The sequence below is a fragment of the Mobula hypostoma genome, chromosome 11 (assembly GCF_963921235.1).
Source record: "Mobula hypostoma chromosome 11, sMobHyp1.1, whole genome shotgun sequence".
NCBI classification, from domain to species: domain Eukaryota; kingdom Metazoa; phylum Chordata; class Chondrichthyes; order Myliobatiformes; family Myliobatidae; genus Mobula; species Mobula hypostoma.
In genome coordinates this window covers 88138675-88150807 of record NC_086107.1, presented here as the reverse complement: position 1 = coordinate 88150807, position 12133 = coordinate 88138675, and the positions used below count along the sequence as shown (strand labels likewise).

At 43.6% G+C, this 12133-nt stretch overlaps 1 pseudogene; it reads right to left on the bottom strand.

Annotated features, from left to right (window-relative positions):
* Nucleotides 1–7668, bottom strand: part of LOC134353495 (guanylate-binding protein 1-like) — a 53771-nt pseudogene extending 46103 nt beyond the window's left edge.
* Between the last annotated feature and the right edge of the window lie 4465 nt (nucleotides 7669–12133).

The window sequence follows — 12133 nt, the reverse complement described above, 5'->3', positions numbered from 1 at the left end:
CATGGCCCACAAGGTCCTCCTTGGTGGACATTTTGCGGTACTGGAGGAAACAGTTGGTGGAATCATGAAAGAGGTTTACCGGCTGCACCGGAGGAAGGATGTTATTGATTATGGCCGACGCGAACTGAGACGGTCACAGGCTTTAGATATGCTAACAAACCTAGTCGGTGTTAGCAGGGAAATCAATGAAGCTAGGGTCCCCCTGATAAGAGAAAAAAACCATTTTGAAAAGATGAGTATGGTATCGACCAGATGGGAGAAGGCTATTGTTTTGGCCAGCTCTGCTGATAAGGTCTCTCCCTTAATCCCCGAACAAAGCAACTCTTTAGGAGAAGTAATTAAACGACTCACACACGTGTGTTTGATTGTCCCGAGGCGATGCAAAGAACTGGGACGTTGGGTGGTGTTTGTTATGCTAGGTCAGCCTAGCGAGCAACATTCCTATAGAATGAGTAATTCAGTGACGAAAGGGCTGATGAACACAGAGGTGTGTATTGGTGATGTAATACGGCTGTCTGAAGCCAGCTTGATAGTGGAACTTGAAAAAAATGAGTTTGGCCACATGAAGGTCACTTACCTGGGAATTGTGGTGACACACGGGCAGCTGGCAGCGATGCGAGCTACAGTGAGGGCTATCTCTGACATCCCAACCCCGACAGACAAGAGGGCCCTCAGAAGGCTCTTGGAGATGGTGGGGTACTGTAGGAAGTTTTGCAATAACTCTGCGGTTACTACCCCTCCCCCTCCTACTAAGCCCTTGCGAGAGAAAACTAAGTCGGAATGGGACAACCCTTGTTATTGTGGTCCAGGACGAAACCCAATGAGAGGTTACATTGATTGCAATTCATCAGTGTTTTTGGCCACTATGAAGTTTGCTAAGTTGGAGCCTGGTCTAAGGGATTATTAATAACACATATAAAAGGAACAGAAAGTGTGATGGCTACTGTCTGTCAGGTGTTGACAACTTCAAATTCGCTGTATTAGCCAAATGGCTGATAAAGATGTGTATCTGTGTGTATCAAATAATGTATTCATGTTTGTAATTTTTACCCCGGTAAAAATCCTTAAAGGTGGGAAGTGTGATGAGAAGACACATAGATTAAGATGTTAGCTGTCTTGTGCTGGCACCAATGGGATCAGCAGTTGGTCTGCCACCTGTCTTCAGGAGAAAGAGAGATAAAGAAAACAATGGAGCAGCATTTGGAGATGTTAATGAAGGGACGGGAGAGTTTAACGGAAGGAGAGCTGTTAAGATTGGCTCCCCCTTTGAACCTTGAACTGTTTGAAGTGATGGACGGGCGATACCCCAGCAGGGGGATAAAAAGGGATAGGTTCGCTAAGGCAGGACACGCGACACCCCGAGGTAATGAGACCCTGGAAGCGGTGCGTCTCCCACAAGTCGGTGGGAAGTTTTGGACGGCTGGTTGCGGGATCAAGCCATAGACGCACAGGGTGGAAAGGCACGATCAGCGGGAACCTGGTGTGTGTCCACTCTTGCCTGGGTACCAGGTTCACCGCAGAGAAACGATCGTATCTGGAAATGGAGTGGTCACGGTCGGTGACCTCAGATGACATCACAAAGGGCTCGCACGAAAGCTGACTGCGAAGAATATCGAAGGTCTGTGTGGAAGCCGTTTGAATATTCATTCGTTTTGCTCTCTCTCTCCTTCCCCCCACTGTCCATCTCCCACGGCAGCGATTACTGCGAACTGAACTGAACTAAATTGAACTGAACTTTGCGTGACTTTGAAACTGATCATTTACCCCTAGACGACGATAGAGCTTGATTGATCCTGTTATCTTAATTCTGTGTACATGTGTGTTTATCATTGCTGAACTGTTGCATTTATTATCCTTTTGATTAGAGTACTGTGTTGCTTGCTTCTTTAATAATAAAACTTTCTTAGTTCTAGTAATCCAGACTCCAACTGAGTGATCCATTTTTGCTGGTTTGGCAACCCAGTTACGGGGTACATAACAAAATATTATTGCAAAGACAATATGACAGCGTCTCAACTTGCTCGGAAGTCTACGGAATTTCAACATGTCATTGAAAACCTCTGCAAACTTGTATAGATGTATATTGGAAAGTGTGCTGACTGGTTGAATTATGGCCTGGTATAGGAACACCAATGTCTCTCAATGGAAAATCCTACAAACGGTAGTTGAATTGGCAGAGTACATCACAGGTAAAACCCTCCCAACCATTGGGCACATCTACATGAAATGATGCTGTAGAAAAGCAACATCTATCATCAAAGATCCTCACCACCCAAACGGTGATCTTTCCTCACTGCTGCCATCAGGTAGAAGGGACAGGTGCCTCAGGACTCACACCACCAGGTTCAAGAACAGTTACTACCCCTCAACCATCAGGCTCTTGAACAAAAGGGGATAGCTGCACTCATGTAAGGACTTTGTTATATTGTTATCTCATGCTCGTTATTTGTTGCTATTTATTTCTATCTGCACTTGAGCAGTTTATTTATAGTTAACAGCTCCTGATGTTTGCAGTTTACAGTTACCTTTCAATAGATTTGCTTAGTATGCCTACAGAAAAGTATCTTGGGGGTTGTATGTGGTGACATATATGTATTCTGATCATAATTTTTATTTTGAACGTTGAACTGTCCTGATTACTTTCTCTTTCCTTTAACTAAACTGTCAAAATCTCTCAGCAATTAAATGTTTTTTCTCATTTCTCTAGACTGTTCTGGAGTCCAGCAGATAGAATCCCCTCTGCTCTGTTCTTCATGATCCGCAAGCTTGAAGGTGAAAGGTTAAGGGGAGTCACACATCACACATTCTGCAAGCTACTTCTGGAGACAAGACCTCCCGGTGCGCAGAAGAAAGGCCTGGCAATCTGCTTCCGTATCTTTCCATGAAAACCCTATAGACAAATACACTATCCATAGGGTTGTCAATGTGAGGACCTCGCTTAAAGTAAACTCAAAATTAGACCCACATTTTGGACTCCCATGACTTCCTTTGAATTAGTTTAATGATTTGAATTTGTGAAACATAACATTGGAGTTTCAAAGAGAACAGTAATGTGCAGACTGGATTGTGCTGGTGGATAGAGTTAAGAAACTGTAAGTGTAAAAAGACCTTGAAGGGAGTTATATACAGGCTTCCAAACGGTACCCAGGATGTGGTTAACTAATTCCGGTGGGAGATAGAAAAGGCATGTCAAAAAGGTAATGTTACTGCAGTCATGGGAGCTTTCAATGTACACCGAGATTGGTAAAATCAGTTTGGTGTTGGATTGCAAGAGAGAGAATGTGTAGAATGCTTACATGATGGCTTTTTAGAGCAGCTTTTTTTTTTGAGCTCAGGGATCAGCCATTCTGGATTGGGTGTTGTGTAATGAACTGGATTTGATTAGGGAGTTTAAGTAAAGGAACTCTAAGGAGACAGTGATTATAAAGTGTTAGAATTCACCATGCAGTTTGAGGCGAAGAAGCCAAAGTCAGATGTATCACATCACAGTCAGAAATGGATTAAAGTGAATAATGGAGCCATGAAAGAGGAGCTGGCAAAAGTTGAATGGAAGAGGACACTAGCAGGAAGATGCAGCAACGGCTGAAGTTTCTTGGAGTTATTCAGAAGGCGCTGTTGGCCTGAAAGAACTATAGTCTACAAAGCAGTGATGCTCCATGTCATTCTTTCTCAACCTTTTTGCCTGGAGGAACTCTTGAAATAATTTTTAGGTCTCTGGGAATACGTACATAAACATTATTGTATCTACAGCTCACGGTACATTAGCATGACCAGTAAGTTGTATATACAGTAATCCAACAATAATTGTCAATGCTCTTTTGAGTAGAGAATGAATTTTTAGCCAACCTTTATTGGGGGGGGGGCGGGAAAGGGGGATCAGATAGTTAAGTTTAGCTTACCTTTCTTGAAATTAATCTTTCTTTCCCTTTCATAAATTTTTAAAACTCATAAGGCAAACATAATATATTTCTCAGTTCCGGGTTGAACTTGAGATAAGCACACACAGATTTACCTTCAGCTAAAAACAGACAATTTCTATCCTTGCTCTTGATGCTTGTTAAACAAGAAAAAGCCTGCTCACAAATGTAAGAAGTTGAAAACTGCAGCAAATTGTTTATTGCCTTCCTATGAATTCCTTCACAGAAACCTAGAACTTGTACAGGGGCAGGTCAGTAAATCTCATTTTGAGTGCATGATCAGAGTTCAGCTCACAAAATTCATCCTCTTCTCTCAAAGTCAAGTTCTCAGGCTAAGCAGAAGATTCAAAGAAAGGCTCTCTCACCCAGTCATACATTTGTGTTGAAAGGGAGGAAAAGTACTGTTCAATTTTGTTCTGCAGTTATTCCAGGTGGTTTACAATAAGACTAGAGACTTTCTGATATGCTTCTTCACTCTCAAACCCAAGCAGCAGTGGAAGCATATCAGGATTTCAGTTGCAACATGATTTTTTCAAAGATTCAGTTTCCGTTTAATTCAAAGAATCTTGTCACTTGAAGTCAAAGCATTTTCTACAGGGCCTTGCAGAGACTTGTTCAACTAATTCATTTGATGAAAAATGTCTGTTAAGTTGGCAAGTTCTGCAGCTAATCTTCATCTTCGAAATGCACAGCAAAATCTGGCCTACTATTTTCTTGAAAGGACTACTGCCATTCACCTGTCAGCTCACAGCCTGTTGAGAATTCTTCCTCTGCTCAGCCACCTGATTTCTGTATGCAGGAGATAGTTGTGCTCTTTGTCCAGGTTTTCACACAGTTTTTAAAGAAATATTCTCGAGTGAACAGGTCTTAAAGCTACTAAATAAATTGCTTCCTGGATCTTTTTACCGACTGTGACTTCATTTTCAAAAGCTTGAATTGTTTGAGAATCCAATAGTTGTTTAAAATCAACAACACTTTTTCATGCCTTAGCTGTGATTTGCAGTGAAGTGTCTTTTCAATTTTGCTGGAGCCATTGCTACATCTGTAAGTTACTTTCCACAGACTAGGCACAATAGAATAAGATAACTTGGATCACCAGTTCATGTAAAACCCATTGCTAAGTACATTTCATTTTAAACGTGGACTTTTTTTGTGTCCATTGTTGCACTAGTGCAGTGAAATGACTCAGAAGATTGTAATTCTTCACTGTTAACCTTGTCAGATTTGTCCACAGGCCTAGGCCTAGGCCTAGAATCTTCCTCCTCAAAGATCGCCACACCGGACCATCTTTAGAATGAAAATCTCCCTCCAATTTTCTACTACACTGGTAGTTTGTTTGCTCCCATAAGTTGGTCGGCGGCACCCAAGGGGATGTTGGAGGAGGTAATTTGGGAGGGAGACCCACATCACAGCCCAAGTCGGGTGAGTCCATTCAATATACGGAAAACACACTTCACGCTCGTCTACAGCCTACTGTCCTCCCCTCTATGCAATACAACACTCCCAATTATGAACAGCCTCCCCTACCTTCTGTCAAAAACTGATAATAGACTCAAACAAATAAACACTGCCCTTCTGCACAGAGGCATACTGGGCCAAGAGTCCTCTAAGGAGATTACTAACAGGGCTGCTCAGTCACTGCCCACAACTGTGAGTGCTAGCATCACCTGTTGTGTGAGGTTCAAAAAAAGTTTATCTTTTTAAATCATGATCTCTCACGGCAGCTCTAGTGACCTCTCAGGAAACCCTAGTGTGCCGCGGATCAGAAACCCTGCTCCAGGTAATCCTCTGAACTGGGGATCATTGCCAACTAAGAGGTTATTTGTAAGATATTCATTGGTTAGATACAACATGCAAGTTTGTGAATGTTGGAGTCTATCTCTCTTGAGTGAGTCAAGCTGGTTACTGGGTTGGTAAATGGTTTAGAACCAAGAGCCCTAAATTACCAGTTGTCATTTGTGGAAGAAGGGCAATAAATAGAAATTAGACTAAAAACATTACTTAATAACACTTTTTCTAAAGTAAATTGTGGTAACCTATCCATGAAGAACAAGCAGAGGTGATGCTGATTCAAAGGACGGGCTGTGCAGGTGCATTTCAAAGCCCAGGTGCAGCTTGTGCAAGGCATTGTCGCAGATGCAGTTGGTATTGCTGATGGAGTTGAAATGAGCGATTTGGAGAGGAATCGATGTGGAACAGTTTTGATGCCGGTCCACCTAAACCAGGTGTGAGTTTGGATCGATCCAAGCTCTGAGCCAATTTGCTGAGATTGAGAACGGCTTCCGGCTGTGCAGCCCAAGTATGTCACTGCGTTGGAATCTGGGTCCGAGAGTGAGGCCCATACCCAGTGCTCGGAGAATTTGATTAGAGTAGATTATGAGGACACGCAGTCCTCTTTTATTGTCATTTAGTAATGCATGCACTAAGAAATTATACAATGTTCCTCCAGAATGATATCACAGAAACACAAGACAAACCAAGACTCAAAAACCGACAAAAACCACATAATTATAACATACAGTTACAGCAGTGCGAAGCAATACCGTAATTTGATAAAGAACAGACCATGGGCACGGTAAAAAAAGTCTCAAAGTCTCTCAAAAGTCCCATCACCTCACTCAGACAGTAGGAGGAAGAAAAACTCTCCCTGCCACGAGCTTCCAGTGCCGCAAACTTGCCGATGCAACACCCTGGAAGCATTCGACCACAGCCGACTCTTGAGTCCGTCCAAAAATTTCGAGTCTCTGACCAGCCCCCCGACACCGAGCACCAAGTGCCATCTTTGCCAAGCGCTTCGATCCCAGCCCTGGCAACAGGCAATAGGCAAAGCCGAGGATCTGGGGCTTTCCCCTCTGGAGATTCTCAATCGCACAGTAGCAGCGGCAGTGAAGTGGACATTTCAGAAGTTTCTCGAGATGTTCCTCCGTGCTTCTCATGTCTGTCTCCATCAAATCAGGATTGTGCACGGTACCTACTTCACAAATACGATATCATTTCGGAGCGGCCGTGCGCGCCATCTTCTCCTCCCCTCTACCTTCTCTAGTTCTGAGTCAGTGATTCAGCCTCATTAAAAATGATGCCTCTTTGAGTCCATACCTACAGCTTCTGGTCATATCATTGTTAGTACTCTATATTTAGTTAATTGATGTGTGATTATGTGTCCTGTCTGGTTTAGTGTATTCTAACTTGTTCTAATGATAATACAGGTTCAGATGCTCAGGGCAAAGATGCAATAGTGATGCTGACCTGAGTATTGTACAAGAACATGCCACACATGATGAACCAAATCCTGAGACAAGTACTTATTGATGTTCCGTTTGCTCTGTAGCACCTGTGGGTGCTGGATGTAGGGCAACAGTATCAGAATTGATAGCAAGCTGAGCAAGCTTCGGTTCCTGCTTGGAGACCCAACAAGATGATTATTACTCTCACCAAACAAACCCATTCAGCAGATATTCCTACCTGTCAACTCCACAAGTTCACCCAAGTTTGTTTCCCTGATTATTGTGCCTTCAATGGAGCCACTGGTCTGAATTTAATATAATAGCAATCAGTATATAATAAACATGAGGGATATAATTACCAATTTAAGAATTATAATTGAAGGTTATAATGTCTCGTGTTAATTCCTGATAATAAATACAATATTTGTCCCTCTCTGATCCATGCCACAGTTCCTGTCCTTCTCTGATTTAAAATCCAACATCCAGTTACCTGCACTAGAGAACTTCACAATTTGAACTATCGTCATCTCGCTAAAGTTGCTTATGGAGGCAAGGCGAATATTGGCTCACCTTTCCCATCTCAACCATCACATTGAAAATTAACCAGCTGACATTTTGTTTTACACTTCAATTCCCAACCTAGTTTGGCCACAATGATTTAGTTGATATTCATTAATGTGAGACTATCTTCATAAATGTCACTGATTCCTATCGCGATAATAATTCGGGTCAGGATGGCGCCTCCGTACAACACTCCCTTGGGCAACATCTTCTGGATAGATGACAGAACTATTTATTTCACTTCTTTTACATCTCTTTTGAATGTTTTTTCTGGAACTGTTAGTCTGTGATTTACAGCTTGGAGATCGATGGAGTGAACCAGCACTTTGCTGTCTCTAAGAAGATTCCGGAAAGCAGCGAGCGCAACCCTCAAAGTGAAGAAACTGTGATCCATTGTTCAACTCCATTCCACTGATTATCGCTTCCATTGTTTGCCGATTAAAGCCCCTTGTGACCCTCTTTTGATGATGTTAGAGAATGTTACGGAGGTTTCTGCAATGACAGATGGGCACTATGGCCTGTAAAATTTTCAGCCTTCTGGTTTTTATATTCTGTGTTTTTGGGCGGGGGGTGAGGGGAATGTGGTGGTTGATGTTCTTGTTGTATTTTGTGTGGGGGAGGCAGGCTTGGATCGATGTTCTCATTGTGTTTTTGTTACTTTTCATGTGGGGGATGGGGATTTGGGGGCTGATGTTTTGTTGCATTCCATGCCGGGGGGACAGGGTTCTGGGCAGTTGATGTTTGTGCTGCCAACATTTTGTTGGGGGGCAGGTGGGTGGGTTTGCTGTTCTATTCTGAACTGACCCATGTTTTTTCTTTGTTTAATGGCTACCTGGAGAAGAAGAATCTCACAGTTCCATACTGCATACATACTTTGCTAATAACGGAATCTTTGAACCTTTGAAACAATAAGCTCCATTCTTACCTACAAAGATATGGCTATCATATTCTTCTACTCCCGGAATGTCCTAAATGCAATAGAGAACAACTTTCTGTTTCACACCAGACCTTTATTGAAGTTTCACAGATTTACCAGCATATACAATCTGCTCGTATTTAAGTCTACACTTCCATGTGGTGGGATGAGGAGCAGCAGCAACTACATTGATTCGGCTAATTGGATAGATTACTCATTTGTTAATCAAGTTGTATTGTGTTCAAATGTCCGATCTATGTTATTTAACAAATCTGTCAGCTAAGACTATTCACTCAACTTATGTAAAGCAATAACCTGCTGGAGGAACGCTGTGGATCAAGCAGTATCTGTGATAGGAAAGGAACTGTCGATATTTTGGGTCGAGACTCTGTACTGAGGACACCTCTATCAGTTCTAAAACATGATCTTGACCCAGTGTCAACAATTAATTCTCCCCCACCCCCACCAACTGATGCTGCTCAACCCACTGGAGATTCCTCCATCTTCCTGCTTATTATTCCAGATTCCAGCACCTGCAGTCTCGCGTATCTCTGCTGAATGTTCATCTGTTCTTGCATTTCAGCTTCCAATTGTTCATTGCTGGTGGTCAGATTTATTGCTTAGATAATTAGTGTGATCCAGTAATCACACTGATCGTGGATTGATGGTGGGAATGTAACAGCCAGAGGGAGACGACAAGTTCCCATCAGCGTCCGGGAGGAAACTCTGCGGGTGAGAGAGAGATCCACAGAACACAGAGCAGAGTGGAGGAAGGCCACATTATCAACACAGGCTCAGTATTGAATAGAGCTGACCGCTGTCCCAGAACACTGAACCAGCAGATAAGGAGGCTGTAGGAGCTGACACTGTGCACCAGGGAGAGTTTGATGAATTGTCCAAGGATAAACAGAGCCCCTTATAATTGATAGTTCAGATAATTGTGTACAGGGTGGACAGGTATATGAGAGGATTGAAAAAACAGGGATAAGGACTCGACATTTAGCTTTATAATTAGCTACCAATAACTAGGCAGAGTCTGGAACCTGTATGTGGGAATGCATAAAATGGAGTGTCAGGAGATATTTGGCAGTGGTAACTCTGGAGTCCAACATCTGCTGGAGAAATGTCTGAAACCCTGCCTCGGAGAAGAACTCACTGCATTGAAATCTAAGCATGCTCACCTGGAGCAGGTAATGTATGAACACAAGTGGAGGATGTGATACTGAAAAGTAACCAGAATTGTTTGAATCTGCATACTAAAGCTTTGATGTGTTTGAACTAATTATGATTAATGAAGAAAAGTTATCAGGCAAAATTATTATGTGGCGTGTTTCTCATGCAATGTATCAAATACAAAATAAGGGATTCGGTGGGTGGGTGGGGGGAGAGTAGGTGATGGGGGGAAAACTCCACGGGCTGTGGGAGGGAATGTAATCAGTTGGGGAGAGTGTCCCTGGGCTGCGGGAGCGGATTCAGTGATGGGGGAGAATGTCTGTTGGCTGTGGGAGGGGATTTGAAGGGTAGAGAGAGTGTCTGTGGGCTGCAGGAGAGGATTCAGTAGATGGAGATACGCTGGTGATGGGGGAGACTGTTCATGGCCTACGGGAGGGGATTTAGTGGGTGAGGAGAGTTAGTAATTGGGAAGAGTGTCTGTGGGCTGTCTGAGGGGATTCAGTAGGTCGGGGAGTTGGTGATAAGGGAGACAGTCTGTGAGATTGCAGGGTGGGTTCAATGGGTGAGGAGAGCTGGTTATTGGAGAGTGTGTTCATTAGCTGTACTTGGAGCATACGTGGAGTGTGCAAGGGGTTTCTGTGGGAGGGGAGTTGGTTATTGGAGAGAGTATCCGTGAGCTGTGGGAGTCTGTTCGGAGGGTGGTGGAAGTTAGTGATTGGGGAGAGTGTCCATGGAATGTGGGAAGGGTTTCAGTGGGTGGGGACAGTTGGTGATGGGGGAGTATCTGTAGGTTGTGAGAGGGGATTAGTGAGTGGGGGAGAGAGTGTCCATGGGGATTTGATAGATGGGGACAGTCTGTGATTAGGGATAGTGTCCATGGTGTGTTGAGAGGTTTTAATGAATGGGACACATTACAGTGGGTCATGGGGAAATGATATGTCTCATACATAAATAATCTTCCAGAAATAGTAGGGGACAGAAGGTCCAGTGAGATGGAGGAACTGAGCGAAATACATGTTAATAGGGAAGTGGTGTTAGGTAAATTGAAGGGATTGAAGGCAGATAAATCCCCAGGGCCAGATGGTCTGCATCCTAGAGTGCTTAGGGAAGTAGCCCAAGAAATAGTGGATGCATTAGTGATCATTTTTCAAAACTCGTTAGATTCTGGACTAGTTCCTGAGGATTGGAGGGTGGCTAATGTAACCCCACTTTTTAAAAAAGGAGTGAGAGAGAAACCAGGGAATTATAACGCAAACAACAGGAATTCTGCAGATGCTGGAAATTCAAGCAACATACATCAAAGTTGCTGGTGAACGCAGCAGGCCAAGCAGCATCTGTAGGAAGAGGTGCAGTCGACGTTTCAGGCCGAGACCCTTCGTCAGGACTAACTGAAGGAAGAGTGAGTAAGGGATTTGAAAGGCTCAGCAAGGCTCAGTGCTGGGACCCCAGTTGTTTACAATATATATTAATGACTTGGATGAGGGAATTAAATGCAGCATCTCCAAGTTTGCGGATGACACGAAGCTGGGTGGCAGTGTTAGCTGTGAGGAGGATGCTAAGGGGATGCAGAGTGACTTGGATAGGTTGAGTGAGTGGGAAAATTCATGGCAGATGCAATTTAATGTGGATAAGTGTGAAGTTATCCACTTTGGTGGCAAAAATAGGAAAACAGATTATTATCTGAATGGTGGCCGATTAGGAAAAGGGGAGGTGCAACGAGATCTGGGTGTCATTATACACCAGTCATTGAAAGTGGGCATACAAGTACAGCAGGCGGTGAAAAAGGCGAATGGTATGCTGGCATTTATAGCGAGAGGATTCGAGTACAGAGGCAGGGAGGTACAACTGCAGTTGTACAAGGCCTTGGTGAGACCACACCTGGAGTATTGTGCGCAGTTTTGGTCCCCTAATCTGAGGAAAGACATCCTTGCCATAGAGGGAGTACAAAGAAGGTTCACCAGATTGATTCCTGGGATGGCAGGACTTTCATATGAAGAAAGACTGGATGAACTGGGCTTGTACTCGTTGGAATTTAGAAGATAGAGGGGGGATCTGATTGGAACGTATAAAATCCTAAAGGGATTGGACAGGCTAGATGCAGGAAGATTGTTCCCGATGTTGGGGAAGTCCAGAACGAGGGGTCACAGTTTGAGGATAAAGGGGAAGCCTTTTAGGACCGAGATTAGGAAAAACTTCTCCACACAGAGAGTGGTGAATCTGTGGAATTCTCTGCCACAGGAAACAGTTGAGGCCAGTTCATTGGCTATATTTAAGAGGGAGTTAGATATGGCCCTTGTGGCTATGGGGATCAGGGGGTATGGAGAGAAGGCTGGGGCGGGGTT